This window comes from Hordeum vulgare, chromosome 3H (genome assembly GCF_904849725.1).
Source record: "Hordeum vulgare subsp. vulgare chromosome 3H, MorexV3_pseudomolecules_assembly, whole genome shotgun sequence".
NCBI classification, from domain to species: Eukaryota; Viridiplantae; Streptophyta; class Magnoliopsida; order Poales; family Poaceae; genus Hordeum; species Hordeum vulgare.
In genome coordinates, this window is record NC_058520.1 from 300750844 (window position 1) to 300766758 (window position 15915).

The following is a 15915-nucleotide window of genomic DNA, read 5'->3' on the forward strand; positions in this document are numbered from 1 at the left end:
CCCTCTCCTCAGATCTCGACCATCGGATCGAAGATCCAACGGCCGACGCCCCTCCTGCCTCCTCCCACAGCTCTCCCCGGGGCTCCCATGGCCGCCCTCGTCCCACGCGCCGAGGCCGCCGCCGCCGCCTTGCGCTGCCGCACCGCCGCCAGCCGCCGCCGCCCTGCGCTGCCGCACCGCGCCCGAGGCCACCACCGCCAGCCGCCGCCGCCCTGCGCTGCCGCGCCGCGCCCGAGGCCGCCGCCGCCATGGCCTGGCCTCGCTCCAGCGGGCGACGGGAGGAGCCGCCGCGCCATTGACCCCGCGCGTGGGCCCCGCGCCGGCCCAGCCTCCCCAGCAGCTCGAGGCCGGCCCAGTTCGCCTCTCCAGGCCGGTCCAATTCGGCCTGAGGTGAGCCCTCTCACCAGCGCCTTCTGCGTGATTTAGCTATTTTGCGCCTGTTCGGCCCATTAGGCATTTTAGGTTGTTTTAGGAATTGTTTTATTCCAGAAATTAGGTATATCTTAGAACGTCCGTAGTTTCTAAACCGTAGATCGGAACGACGCGTGTTATATATCGTTTTGGGGTAGCTCCACGAGTAGAACACGTTTATCCAACATGCATATTTATTTAACGCTGTTTAGAGTGCCTGATGCCTCGTTTTACGTGCTGATTAGCTAGGATCCATTCCGTAGTTAATTTCCGTGCGTATCCGGATTGCCCGTATGCCATAGATTTAATGTCCATGTTTTAGGGACCATATTTCTACGTATTTTAGAATGGTCACTCGTATTTTTCCGTGTAGGGTTTTGCCGGTAGTTTATTTTCCCGTTTAGAGGTATTTTCTCGCATTATTGTGTGGCTTTATTTTGTGTTGCAAACCCCACATATTATATATGTTTTCGGGGTAGAAAAATCCCAGGGATTTTTCTGTGCAATTATTTTTAGCTTTTGAGGAAGTTAGTTCGCGAGATATTTTGCCGTGATGCTCTTTTGTTTAATTCGTAGATTTTATTTCGTGCCTCGTTTGAATTAGTTGTCAACTAGAGAGTTGATCTCGGATGTTTTGTATAGCCTTTGGTATTTTTGGTTGCAATAGAAATGCATGTTTAGGTGTTGTTTGACGGCCCTCAAGTTGCTTGAATAGTGCTGTTTTAGAGGAGCTGAAATATTTCTAAGTCTGAGATCTGTTATATTTTGTTGCTGTCTTGTCTTGCTTGCATCTTGTGATCTGTAGCTCTTTTGGGGTTGGTCCAATGGAGTTATTTGTACCCCTTATGTTTCTTTAGCATGCTGTGAAGTTTCATGCCATTTGGAGTCCTGTAGCTATAGGTTTTGCTGCTGTCAATATTGCTTCAGGCTGAAAAGTGCACTTTCAGAAGGTGTTATTTTCACTAAGTCTGAAATAGTGCGTGAGATGCCATTTTGTGTCTTCTTTTCCTAGTGCTCCGTGCTGCCATGCTAGATGTTGTTAGTTGATTGTAGTTGTGCTTTTTGCCCTCTTTCATGCCATTCCTTGCTTGAGTTTATCGGAGTTGTGTAGCCGTAGTTGTGGGGCGTAGAAAGTGCTATGTGGCTGTTTTTGGCAGATTGTAGTGTTTTCTCGTTTTGCTCGTAGTTTTCGAACCGTAGCTCCGTTTTGATCGTGTCCTACATGAAACTTGCTTAGAATCTTGTGTAGTTTCATTTTCTCTTGCTGTTTGTATGTGTTGAAGTGCTCGTAGCTGCCGTTGCACACATTTGGCATTCATGTCATCATATCTTGCGGTGCTTGTAACTTTTGATCCGTAGCTCCGTTGGAGATGTTCTTTACGTGTAGGTTGCTTTCCATGACGTGTAGAATCACGTGAACCTATTCGTTTTGCTGTTTAACAACTAATTAAATGCATTAGTTCAAATCTGGACAGAATTATAAATTAACATATGAGGTCGTCTCGGAGATGCTATATGTCATTTCCGACCTCACTTAAAATGTCTAGATAGGTAGATTAATTTCCGCTTCACCTCTTGCATGTTTGACAACACTAATATTGCCGAGTAGATAACCGGGAGTGAACTAAATAATTAACGTGGAGTTTCGTCAATATGCAACTCGTGCATATTGAACTTCACTTAATGTGTAGGTGTGATTGTGTGATTTGCCATGCCGTGACTTGCATGTATTCAGCTGCTCATGCATCATAAGTGTTGTGCATCGTGTGGTGATTTTCGTGTGTTGATGCTTGTTTCCGGTTTCCCCGTCTCGATAGAGTACCGCAAGCGTGTCGGATGTGAGGAACCGTTCGACTACGTCGGTTCGTCTGCTTCACGGAGGCTTTCTTCTTCCAAGCGGGATCTCAGGCAAGATGATCATTTCCCCAGATACCATTACTATCATTGCCATGCTAGTTTTACCGTTGCTACCGTTATGTCTCGCTGCCTACCACTTGTTAAATATCAGCCTCTCAATAATGCCATGAAACCATCAACATGTTCGACCTAGCAAACCACTGTATGGCTATGTTACTGCTGGCTTAACCTTGTTAGTGTTGCTAGTTGCAGATGCAGATGCTTCCATGTGAAAACATGGGTTCCTTGTGATATCACCATATTAAATGCTATTTAATTTAATGCACCTATATACTTGGTAAAAGGTGGAAGGCTCGGCCTTTCTAGCCTGGTGTTTTGTTCCACCTTTGCCCCCTTAGTTTCGGCTACCGGTGTTATGTTCCATAAACGAGCGCTCCTAACACGATCGGGGTTGTTATGGGGACCCCCTTGATAATTCGTTTTAGATTAAAGCTGGTCTGGCAAGGCCCAACTTTGGTACCACATTTGCCTAAACACCTAATAAAATTGCATAGGGACTTTCCGGACCCCGAGGATAATTTAATCAACCCCCGGGCCAGTGCTCCTCATGGGTGTTGGTCCCACCTGAGCGATGTCCGGCGCCCCTCCGGTCACCCGGAGGTTTAGCGATCCCGACGTCTAGCTCATCCGCCGTGTCCTGAGAACGAGGTACGCGACTCCTATCGGGATCGTCGACACGTCGGGCGGCCTTGCTGGATTAGTTTTACCTTTGACGAGATATCTTGTGCATCGGGATTCCGGTGATGCTTTGGGTAATCTCAGAGTTGAGGTTTTCCACTAGGGAATCCGACGAGATCGCGAGCTTCGTGATTGAGGATTTCTATGCGGCTTGTGGTAATTTGTGATGGACTAGTTGGAGCACCCCTGCAGGGTTAAATCTTTCGGAAAGCCGTGCCCGCGGTTATGTGGCAACGTGGAAGCTTTGTTTAACACTGGTTCTAGATAACTTGAAGTTAATTAAATAAAATATGCCAACTGTGTGCGTAACCGTGACTGTCTCTTTCGTGAGTTCCTTCTCCGATCGAGGACACGGTGGGGTTATGTCTGACGCAGGTAGGTGTTCAGGATCATTCATTTGATCATCTGTAGTGACGTCCGTTATGCGTAGATCATCCCCCTCTTATTTCCTGTACTCGTAAGTTAGCCACCAAATATGTGCTTAGTCGCTGCTGCAACCTCACCACTTAACCATGCCTCACCTAACAAGCTTTGCTAGTCTTGATACCTTTGGAAATGAGATTGCTGAGTCCCCTGTGGCTCACAGATTACTACAACACCAGTTGCAGGTACAGGTAAAGGTTACTCGACGTGAGCGCGTTGATTGTTCATTTGGAGTTGCTTCTTCATCTTCTTCTTCTTCTTCGATCTAGGACGGGTTCCAGGCCGGCAGCCTGGGATAGCAAGGATGGACGTCGTTCTTCTTTTGTCGTTTGTTTTCGTCCGTAGTCGGACCCTGCTCTTACTCTTGATGATTGTGTAATGTACTGATGTGACTTTGATGTAGCTTGTGGCGAGTGTAAGCCAACTCTTTATATATCTCTTCTTTTCAGTACATGTACTTGTAACGATATCCATTCTTGCGATACGACGAGATGCGCTTCTATCCCTGACGAGGCCCTCGTGCCAAATTGAGGATAGGATCGCATCTGGGCGTGACAGCTGGTCCAGGATGGGGTTACTGAACTACTTCTTCTTGGGGGTGAACTGAGCCTTCCCTTTGCCCTTGAACTTGGCATTGGTAACAGCTGCGGCTTCTGCCTGCGGAGTGGACGGAGCTTTCTGCTTCTGCTTCCGAGTGTTATTCCCATCTCCATCGGCGACTGCTTTGTGCTTGCCGCTACGGATGCGGTCCTCTTCTTCGCCATTTGCATAGCGTGCCGCTATCTCCATCATCTTGCTCATGGAAATGTCGCCTGTTCGACCGAACTTCAGGTACAGATCTCTGTACCGCACGCCTGCCTTGAAGGCGCAGACTGCTTGGTGCTCTGTGACGTTCTCCACCGTGTGGTAGAGGGTCGTCCAACGCTGAATGAAATCGCGCAGGGGCTCATTCTGCTTCCGGACACAGTGCTGGAGCTCCACGAGGCCAGCAGGGCGCTTGCACGTCCCTTCAAAGGTCCTAATGAAGACTCGGGCCAGATCTGGCTAGCTGTAGATGCTTGAGGGAGCCAACTGGTTCAGCCACACTCGTGCCGAGCCGTCGAGCATCAGAGGGAGGTGCTTCATGGCGACGTGATCGTCCCCTCCTCCAATCTGAACTGCCACTCGGTAGTCGTCCAGCCACGTTTCTGACTTGGATTCTCCTGTAAACTTGCTGATCTCCGTCGCCAATCGGAAGTTGGGAGGGATGTCAGTCGAACGGATGGCTCGACTGAAACACTCGAGACCAGAGACGATGGTTCTGCTTCCACTCGGACGGTCCATATCGTGACCATCGCGGTGGGCTCGGCCCCTGTCGACCCTCTGCTGGGCGATATGCCCTCTCGCGCCGGGCCTTGGATCGTAAGTGTCACCGACTGAATGCCGATCATCATGATGTCGGGGCCCGTACGGCCCACCCCGCGGAGGGGTGCGTGAACGGCGACGATCTTCGGGATTTATGGAACGGCTGCCTCCCCTGTGTCGCTGATGAGAACCAGGGCTATGAACTAACCGATGCGTGTTCGCATGAACAGAACTATTGTGGATCCTGTTGTGCGACTGGGAGACCGCCGAATTTTGCTGCTGCGCCGTGTGCAGCAGGGCGCGGATTTGCTCGATCCCCTGCCAACCTCTGAATCAGTCGGCTAAAGGGAATCGGCTATCTTGGCGGCGGCAGCCAGGTTGAGGATGGGTGTGCGGAACACCTCCACGTTGCTCCGCCGAGTGTGCCGACTGGCAGAACGGCGAGGTGGACGGCGAGCGTCGGATGTTTCGCCGATCTCGTGCTCGTTCCGGCCAGTTTGGCGGGGACTTTCATGGGAGTTGCCCATGTGCACTTCTGCTGCAGGCCCGCGACCCAAGTACTCGGAAGGAAACTCAGTCGGAACCGAGTCCGAGCGTTGGGACGGCGGGGCAACCACAACCGACTCTAGGACCGCCACTTGTGAAGACGCGTTCTGGCGCGCCTGGGCGTGTTGCACACAACGTTGGAGCCGCGGACGGCGGGACCGCTTGTTGCGGCGCGTGACGGCGGTGTAGGTTGACACCGGAGCCGACTGCTGGAGAAGAAGAATACCGCGGGCACCGGCACGGAAGTGCATAGCCCCGCTACGGGGGAGCGCCTCAACGTCGAGAGGGGCATCCCGAGGCCATGCCGAATCATCGACGATGAAGGAGAGAGCGCCGAAGAGGATCTCGCGGCCCATGCCCAAATATCCACCGGATGACATGACGAAAAGATGTAGTCGCGAACTCGCCGGAAGTCGCTTAAACGCCTGCCCCACGGTGGGCGCCAATTGTCGTGGGTATAAGTCTGACAGTAGATGTGTAGGGTACGAAAGGATGGGCGGAGCCTTAGCTACGGCGAGGTTGTATGAGTTCAGGCCCCTCTACGGTGGAGGTAATAGCCCTACGTCTCAGTGCTCTGGGAGCTTGTTGTCGAGTGGAATATGGATTACAGTGAATTGCTAACCCTTGCACCAGTGGGGAAGGGCGGCTTATATAGAGTGCGCTGGCCTTCACAACGGTTCGGTGCCCAGGGGTGAAGTAGTGGCGAATAAATTCCTACGTTACAGGTAACGTATGTCTTAAAGGCTAATAAAGGCACATGGAAACGTATGACCTTTTCCCTCCACGGGGTTACGATGCACAGAGTGGAATCCAGTCGGTTAGTTTGATACACTCCGAATGCTTATCTCCGACTAGATGATGGAGGATTCGTGACCGACTGGATGATGGGAAGTCCTTAATTCAGTCGAAACTGACTAAGGGCCTTATCCCTTATGAAGGGTAGTCCTTGGGTAGGACTTATAGGGCAGGCCTATGACCCTACCCTAGGACTATAACCCCATCATTCATCTTTCTTCAGTCTTGTTATCTTTTCCCGGTGAATTCAATTTAATTATTCGTGTTCATCATATCCTTTTCATCCTTGTAGTTCTTTCCTATGTTGGAAATTTTTATCATTCTATCTTCTTGTTGTCATTTCTCTCTATTCTATCCGGAGCGTTGAAGTTGTCTCAGAATTCTTGTTCTCAATTCTTTAACTATTTCGAGGTTCTCAACCTCATCGAGTTCTCTTCATACCGGTGCAATATCTCTCTTCCAAGTAATATTTTCCAACGGTGGTTTCTTTGAGTGGGCCCATAACCCACAGGTTCTTTCCCATGATCTTTCCTGGCTCTTCTAATTTTTCCTGGAGATCTCTAAATCTTTTCAACTATGACGTAAGTATGAATTTCATCAGTCATATTCCTTCTTCAAGATCGCTTCAAATTTATTTTCGTCTTTGGCTCAACCTTTCGTTATTCGTTCTGCCGGAGTATTTCAGTAGTTCTCGGTGGTGTTCTCTTCATCCTGTTTAGCGTCAAAGATCGAAGGGGTGTTTCTCTCAATCTTGGTTCATTCTCTTGGAGATTCATCATTTCAGCTTTGTGCCATCATCTTAATTGTTTTCCAATCATGAGTAATCCCTTTCTTGCTATCCGGTGCTTCTCTGAGTTGTTTTTATTCTCGATCCTCCGAAGGCCATCATTTTAGAAGATTCTTCGTTCTCAGCTTTCAGCTTTCATCCTCAATTCTTCTCCATTGTTGTCTCTTCGTTCGTCTCTCATTTATCCGGTGCCTTGTTCAAGTTTTCTCTCACGTGGCTTATGTTCTCTTCATTCTTATGTATCTCCATTAATTCGTGGTGTTCCCATTCAATTGTGAATTCTTACCGGTGCTTCCTTCAATTATGCTTCAAGTGGTGTTTATCTCTTTGCCTCTTCACATTCGTTTCTAGAAGAATAAGTTGTATGCTAAATACGTTGCTTGTCATCAATTAAACTTGATGAAGGATAAGCATAACATAATTCTTATTCTTGTTCATAGTAATCTGAATTCTTCTTCTGAAGTGGCTTATGATATCAATTCTTTTCTCAAGTGCTTGTCTTTCTTTTCCGAAGTTCCAATTTCTATCAAGTATCTCTTTGAGAAGATTCGTCTAAATCATTTCAGGGCCTTTAATATTATTATTTCATCATTTCATTCCGGTGTTCCCCAAGAGGATCGTCATGGTGGTTCATCAAGGTTTCGATTTTTTTTCTCTCAAGTGTTCTTCAAGATTCTTGTTGGAGAACCTCAAGTACCCTTTATCTTGCATTTCTATGTGCATTTGTTCTTCCGTTATCCTTTGAGGTGGTATTATAGCGTTCTGTTAGTGTAGGAGCCTCGAAGAGATTTCCTTTCAAGAATGAGATAATTAAACCCACCAATTCTATGATCTTGAGATATTTTCAACCCATGATTTCTTCATTGAGCTATCTTGGTTTGGACTTCACCTAGAGCTTTTCCTATGGATTGTGCTATCACGGTGCTTATCATTAATCCAAGTGCTCAAGGTATCCTCTTGGTGTAAGAAATTGTTCATATCTTGTGTCTCCCAATCAATCCTTGTTTCTGTTAGTGGCTGGTTGTCACTTCATTAGTTTGAAAAGGTTTCCATAAGCCCACTACTATCTTGTTCTTTTCATTATTGTTTTTCCAACAACTTCGTTCAATTCTTCTTGCAAGGTTGCTTGCCAAGTTCATGGGAGTTAGTAGTTTTCATTCTCTCTTCATCCTCTTCTTCCGTTTGAGCTAGTTCCTATGCTATTGTTCTGGAGGCATTGTGATGTTGCTCTTTTGGGTCTATCATGTTGTTCTATCAAGATCTTTGTGCTCCCTTGTTCTATTTAGTTGTTTGTTATGTATTTTGTCTAATTCTCTCTTCTTATCGAATTTTTTGTCCCATTTTCCTACTGAAGTGCTGCCGAAATTTTCCGTGAATTCTTGCTTGTTTCTCATATCATTCCTGATCACTTTGCAACCATCAAGGATCGTTGGTTTCTCTCGTTTGTCAAAGGAGCGACTAAGTTTTACCTCTTGCTTTCTCATCCTCTCCCCCTTTCATTCTGGGATCTCGGGGCGAGATCCTCTTGTAGTGTAGGAGAGTTGTGACAGCCCGATGCTGACGTTCCAGAAGATTCCCCTTCTATTCCATTTTCGTCGTGTGTCTATTTTCTTTTGTCATATCATGTGCATCATCTGCATTGCATCGGCATCTCCGTTGCCGCCAGTTTTCAAAACTTGCATCCGTTGTTAGTTGCCGGTTCACGTTGTTGTCCGTTCTGAGCCCGACCGCACACACACACGCGCCCGCGGCATCATCAAAACCCTGTTTTAAAAATGTGTTGAAAACTTTCTCTGATCGAGGTGAAACTTGGCATGCGGTTGTGATTAGTTATAGCTAGGCCGCCTGTCGAATTTCGTCGCGATCGGAGTCCGTCTGGTACCCGAACGGTCGACCGTAGTGGCACCGTATTCGGTCTATCGTCGGATGTTTGTCGGTGTTTTAAAACCGTTGCCGCATCGCCAGTTTTTCTCTCGTCTCCGGTAAACCACTCTTCACAGCCACGTACCCGTTCCCGCGTGCGGAATCGTTCGAATCCGACCCCTCGGTTGGATCCGGAACGGAATTCCGGATAACCTAGCCCCTCATTGTTTTAAATAGGACCCCGTGCAGTTTGTGGGCAGCCCCCTCCTGTGCCTCGAGATCCGTGCCTAACCCTAGAGCCTCTTGCCTATTTAAGAAAAAAAACATGCCTGCCTAATTAGGCACTGCCCTAATCCCCCCGCAGCCGCCACCCCAGTTCCCCGCCTCGGTTCTCCCCCTCGTTCCGCAGTGTCGCTCCTGCCCAGATCCCCGCGCAGCCTTCCCTCGGGGCGCTGCGAGCTGCGCTCGATCGCCGAGCCAGATCCCATCGCGTTGCGCCCCGTGTTTCCCTGCCGCCAGGTCGCCGCCGCCTCCCCGATCGAGGTGCGCGTTCCCGCTCGATCTGATCGACCAGATCGGGAAGGGGCGTTGACCGAGGCAGACGGCCTTCCCGCGTCATGTGCCGAGCGCCAGCCCCAGATCGTCGGCAGCCCATCTCGAACGAGCCCCAGCCGCGAGCGCCCGCGGCCGCGTTGACCCCCTCGTGGGCCCGGGCCATCCTGTAGTGTCCTCGTGACCCAACCCCCCTGCGAGCCACGCGCCCCCTCCGAGCACATCCAGCTCCATGCGGCCTCCCCTCTGCTCCAGCAGTCCACCGCGACCCATCTTCCCTCCCTCCAGGCCGGCCTGAGGTGAGCAGCTCGAGATTTCCCCTGCCTGTGCACATCTTTGCTATGTTGCGCCCCCAATTCGGCATGTTTGTTACATTTTACATTCCTGAGAATTTAATTCTTTTTCACAGAATAGACTAGATTTTCTAACGCCCGTATCTTTTTAACCGTAAGTCAATTCGCGACATGTAGCATATGTATTTCGCGTAGTTTTGTGCGTAGATTACGTTGGTGCAACCTGCATATTTGTTTGATGTAGTTTAGCGTGCCTAATGCCTAGTTTTGCGTGCTGTCTCAATAGTATAGTTGCCCGTATATTTTTTCGTGCGTGTCCGGATTGCCCGAACTCCGTAGTAGAAATGCCCATGTTTTAGGAACCACTTTTCCATGTATTTTAGAGTGGTCATCGGTATTTTTGCGCGTAGGATTTGCCGCTAGATTATTTTTCGTGCTTAGGGCTTTATCTCGCATTTACGTGTGGCAATATTTTTGTGTTGCAACCCCACATGTTTTATATGTTTTCGGGGTAGAAAAATCCATAGGATTTTTCTGTGCAATTAGTTTTAGCTTTTGAGCAAATTAGTTCGCGTGATATTTTGCCATGTTGCCCTCTTGTCTTTTTCGTAGGATTTATTCCGTGCTTCGTTTGATTAAGTTGTCAACTAGAGAGTTGATCTTTGATGTTTAGTCTAGCCCCTGGTATTTTTGGTTGCAATAGAAATGCATGTTTAGGTGTGGTTTGCTTGCTCTCAAGTTGCTAGAAATAGTGCTGATTTGGAGGTGCTGAAATATTTCTAAGTCTGAGATCTGTTATATTTTGTTGCTGTTTTGTTTTGCTTCTATCTTGTGATCTGTAGTTCTTTTGAGGTTGGTGCAATGGAGATAGTTGTAGACCTTGTGATTCTCTAGCATTCTATGAATTTTCATGCCATTTGGAGTTCTGTAGCTATTAGTTTTGCTGCTGTCAATATGCCTTCAGATCGAAAACTGCAGCTTCATAAACTGCTATTTTCACTAAGTGTGAAATAGTGTGTGGGAAGCAATTTTGTGACTTCATTCCCTAGAGATCCATGATGCCATGCTAGTTGTTGTTAGTTGTTTGTTGTAGTGCTTCTTGCCCTCTTTCGTGTCATGCCTTGGTTGATTATATCGGAGTTGTGTAGCTCGTAGTTGTGGGGTATAGAAAATGCTATGTTGCTGATTTTGGCAGTTTGTAGTGATTTCTTGTTTTGCTCGTAGCTTTTGATCCATAGCTCCGTTTTGATCGTGTCCTATATGAAACTTGCTTAGAATCTCGTGTAGTTTCATTTTCTCTTGCTGGGGTGTATGTTTTGAAGTGCTCGTGACCGACGTTGCACACATATTGCATTCATGTCATCATATATTGCAGTGCTTGTATCTTTTGAACCGTAGCTCCGTTGGAGATGATCTCTAGGTGTAAATTGCTTGTCTCGACGCGTAGAATCATGTGAATCTAATTGTTTTGTTGTTTAACAACTAATCTAATGTGTTCGTTCAGATCTGGACAGAATTATAAATTAACATGTGAGGTCGCCTCGGAGGCGCTATATGTCATTTCCGACCTCATTTAAAATGCCTAGGTAGGTAGTTTAATTGTGTTTCACCTCTTGCCATGTGTAACCACATTTAATATTGCTGTGTACCTAATCGGGATAGAACTAAATAACTCGTATGTGGAGTTTCGTCAATATGCAACTCGTTGCATATTGAACTTCACTTAATGTGTAGTATTTGGTTGTTGTGAATTGTCATGCCGTGACTTGCATTATTCAGCTGCTCATGCATCATATGTGTTGTACATCGTGTGGTGAATTTCGTGTGTTGATTTGTGTTTCCGGTTTGCTTCGTCTCGATAGAGTTCCGCAGCGTGCCAGATTGTGAGGACCCGTTCGACTACGTCGGTTCGTCTGCTTCACGGAGGCATTCTTCTTCCAAGCGGGATCTCAGGCAAGATGACCATTTCCCCAGATATCATTACTATCATTGCCATGCTAGTTTATCGCTTCTATCGTTTATGTCTCGTTGCCTACCACTTGTTAAATATCAGCCTCTCAACAATGCCATGATAACCTTCAACCTGTTCGACCTAGCAAACCACTGATTGGCTATGTTACTGCTTGCTTAACCATGTTGTTAGCGTTGTTAGTTGCAGGTGCAGTTGCTTCCATGTGATTACATGGGTTCCTTGTTATATCACCATATTAATGCTATTTAATTTAATGCACCTATATACTTGGTAAAAGGTGGGAGGCTCGGCCTTTCTAGCCTGGTGTTTTGTTCCACCTTTGCCCCCTTAGTTTTGGCTACCGGTGTTATGTTCCATAATTGAGCGCTCCTAACACGATCGGGGTTGTTATGGGGACCCCCTTGATAATTCGTTTAGATTAAAGCTGGTCTGGCAAGGCCCAACATTGGTACTACATTTGCCCAACATAATAATTCTGTTAAAGTGAAATGCATAGGGAGTTAGAGCTACCCGAGGAGTAATTCTACATAATACAGGCAGGGCCAGTGCTGATGGTGCTAGTCCAAAACAGAGCACTGTCCGGGGCCAAACCAGGGCAACTTGGGTGATTTCTATCAGGCCACCGTACGCGTCGCTCATCCGTCGTGTCCTGAGAACGAGATACGCAGCTCCTATCGGGATCGTCGACACGTCGGGTGGCCTTGCTGGATTAGTTTTACCTTTGACGAGATATCTTGTGCATCGGGATTCCGGTGATGCTTTGGGTAATCTCAGAGTTGAGGTTTTCCACCAAGGAATCCAACGAGATCGTGAGTGTCGTGATTGAGGATTTCTATGCGGCTTGTGCTAATTTATGATGGACTAGTTGGAGCACCCGTGCAGGGTTGAATCTTTCAGAAAGCCGTGCCCGCGGTTATGTGGCAACATGGAAACTTTGTTTAACACTGGTTCTAGATAACTTGAAGTTAACTTAATTAAAATATGCCAACTGTGTGCGTAACCGTGACTGTCTCTTTCGTGAGTTCCTTCTTCGATCGAGGACACGGTGGGGTTATGTCTGACGTAGGTAGGTGTTCAGGATCATTTGTTTGATCAACCGTAGTTCACGTCCGCTATGCGTAGATCTTCCCCCTCTTATTTCTTGTACTCGTAAGTTTAGCCACCAAATATATGCTTAGTCGCTGCTGCAACCTCACCACTTATCCATGCCTCACCTAATAAGCTTTGCTAGTCTTGATACCTTTGGAAATGAGATTGCTAAGTCCCCTGTGGCTCATAGATTACTACAACACCAGTTGCAGGTACAGGTAAAGGTTACTTGACGCGAGCGCGTTGATTGTTCATTTGGAGTTGCTTCTTCTTCTTCTTCACCGATCTGGGATGGGTTCCAGGCCGGCAGCCTGGGATAGCAAGGATGGACGTCGTTCTTATTTTTCTCGTTTTTTTCGTCCGTAGTCGGACCCTGCTCTTACTCTTGAAGTTTATGTAATGCACTGATGTGACTCTGATGTAGCTTGTGGCAAGTGTAAGCCAATTCTATATATATATATATATCTTCTTTTCAGTACATGTACTTGTAACGATATCCATTCTTGCGACACGATGAGATGCGCTTCTATCCCTGACGAGGCCTTCGTGCCAAATTGAGATAGGGTCGCATCTTGGGCGTGATAGTCGGTTTATGGCATGACACGCTATTTCCATGTCTTTTGCCCAAAAGTGTCTTGGCGTCTTGTATTCATCAAGCATCATTCTCACCATCCCTATGAGAGTTCGGTTCATCCTCTCAACAACTCCATTTTATTGAGGTGTGTACGTCGCTGAGAACTCATGTGAGATACCCTCTTCGTCAAGAAAATTATCCACATTTGTGTTCTTGAACTCCATTCCGTTTTCGCTTCGAACTTTCTTGATCTTCACTTCAAACTAATTTTGGGCTTTCCAAGCAAAGTTCTTGAAGATCTTTTGTACCCGTGACTTATCATCAAGAAAGAATACCCACATAAATCTAGAAAAGTCATTAACAATGACTAAAACGTAAGTATTTCCACAAAGGCTCTTGTAAGCATTAGGACCAAAAAGATCCATGTGTATTAGCTCGAGTGGCCTTCTTGTAGTCATGAGGTTGTTCACATGATGATTTCCACCGACTTGCTTTCCTGCTTGGCACACGGTCTATCTTTGTCAAATATAACATATTTAACACCAAGAATATGATCACCTTTGATAGGCCTGTCTATATTGCGCATACCAACATGTCCTAGCCTTCTATGCCATAACCAACCTTTAGAAGATTTTGCAATAAGACATGTACGGGGTTTGTTTTTTATTGAAATCGACCATGTATAGATCACCTTTGCGAAAACATGTAAAGACTATGTTATGATTATCACGTTGAAACACTTGGCAATCAAACTCTGTAAATAGCACACTGAAACCAAAGTCTGCTAGTCTAGATACGGAAAGAAGATTGTAGCCAAGAGATTCAACAAGCATGGCATTTTGAATGGAGCTATCATGAGATATGGCCACTTTACCGAGACCAAGTACCTTACCCTTGGAGTAGTCTCCAAAAGTTACATATCTCCGAGGTTTGTGGTTTGATGTGATCTCAAGAAACATGTCTTTATCCCCGGTCATGTGATATATGCATCCACTGTCAAGTATCCACTTTTTTGTTCTAGCTATGTAGTCTCTAAGTTTCGCCATAATACTAAGGTTCCTCATGGTCTTCTCATATTCGATGTCAAACTCCTCATCTTCATCGTAGTAGCCATGCTCCACATTGTCATCATCAGATGGAATATCCTCGTCATAAGAATCGAGAATTTGATCAATATTTCGACTATGACAATGTTCATGTTTATGCATGCGAATAGTTTCAACAATGATATTGTCAATGGTAATGACATCTCCTTTAGCACGCATGAGGTCACAAAGCTCAAATAGACATTTATCAAAATTAGGATCATTTGGCTTCATTTTGTGAAAGGCAATGCATTTATGGAAAATGATATCAAGAATTTTCAGGGGATAGTTTGGATATCTTTTCTCTAAGTTTTTACACAAAGTATGAGCACACTCAAATTTTTGAATTTTATTAAGCATATTTCTTGGCAGTCCTCTAATGATGAGATTAACAGTTTTAAGATTACCAAGCATATCAAGTTCTTCATCATAAGAAGGATGTAAGGGATCAATGGGAGGCACATAGGGATATTCAACATATATACTTGCGCAAATGGAATTTATCAAATATATCAAGCATTTCATCTTTTCATTGTCTATAGTGCTCCCCATCGAGAATATGCACTCTACAACTAATATTCCCTAAATTAGGCACATCCATCTTCCTCCAATGGTGTTTAAACCAAGGTTATGGAGACCAAAGCTCTGATACCAATTGTTGGATCGATAGAAGGGGTGTCTAGAGGGAGGGGGGTGAATAGACTACTTGTATAAATTAAAATCATAGTCTTTTCCAAATTTTAGTGGTTGGCAGATTTTAGCAATTCTAACAAGTCTAGAGCACCCTACACATGCTAGTCAACAAATATGGTAGCGGAAAATAAAGACATTGCACATGTAAGTAAGGAGTAGAGTTTAGGAAGATCAAACGCAAAGATGAACACGACGATTTTGGCGTGGTTCCGATAGATGGTGTTAGCGTACGTCCACGTTAGTGGAGACTTCAACCCACGGAGGGTAACGACTGCGAGAGTCCATGAAGGGCTCCACCCACAAGGGGTCCACGAAGAAGCAACCTTGTCTATTCCATCATGACTTACATCCACGAAGGACTAGCCTCACTCGGGGTAGATCTTCACGAAGTAGTCGATCTCCTTGCCCGTACAAACTTCTTGGTTCAACTCCACAACATGAAGTAGGAGGCTCCCAAGTGACACCTAACTAATCTAGGAGACACGACCCTCCAAAAGGTATGGTAGAGGGATTGATTTTGTGAAAAGCAACCTAGGGAGGCTAGAGATCAAGTTTCAAATGGTTGAATTGTAATCTTTTGATCTCAACACATGAGTATGTGACTCTCTCTCAGAAAAATAGATCGGGCAAGTGTGTGTGTTTTGAGTGCTTCCTCTGCGTATGAGAGGAGGTGGAAGGGTATATATAGGCATCCCCAAAATCTAACTGTTACAACACTATTGCCCAACTCAGTGACACCGAAATGAATCTCGATGATACCGAGTTGCACTAAATGTGGAAACTTTTGAATTCTTGGTGAGACCGATATATAAATCTCGGTGGTACCGATACGATGACCTAGGGCAGTTTTCAAATCTCGGTGAGACCGATTTCAAACTCGGAAATTCCGATTC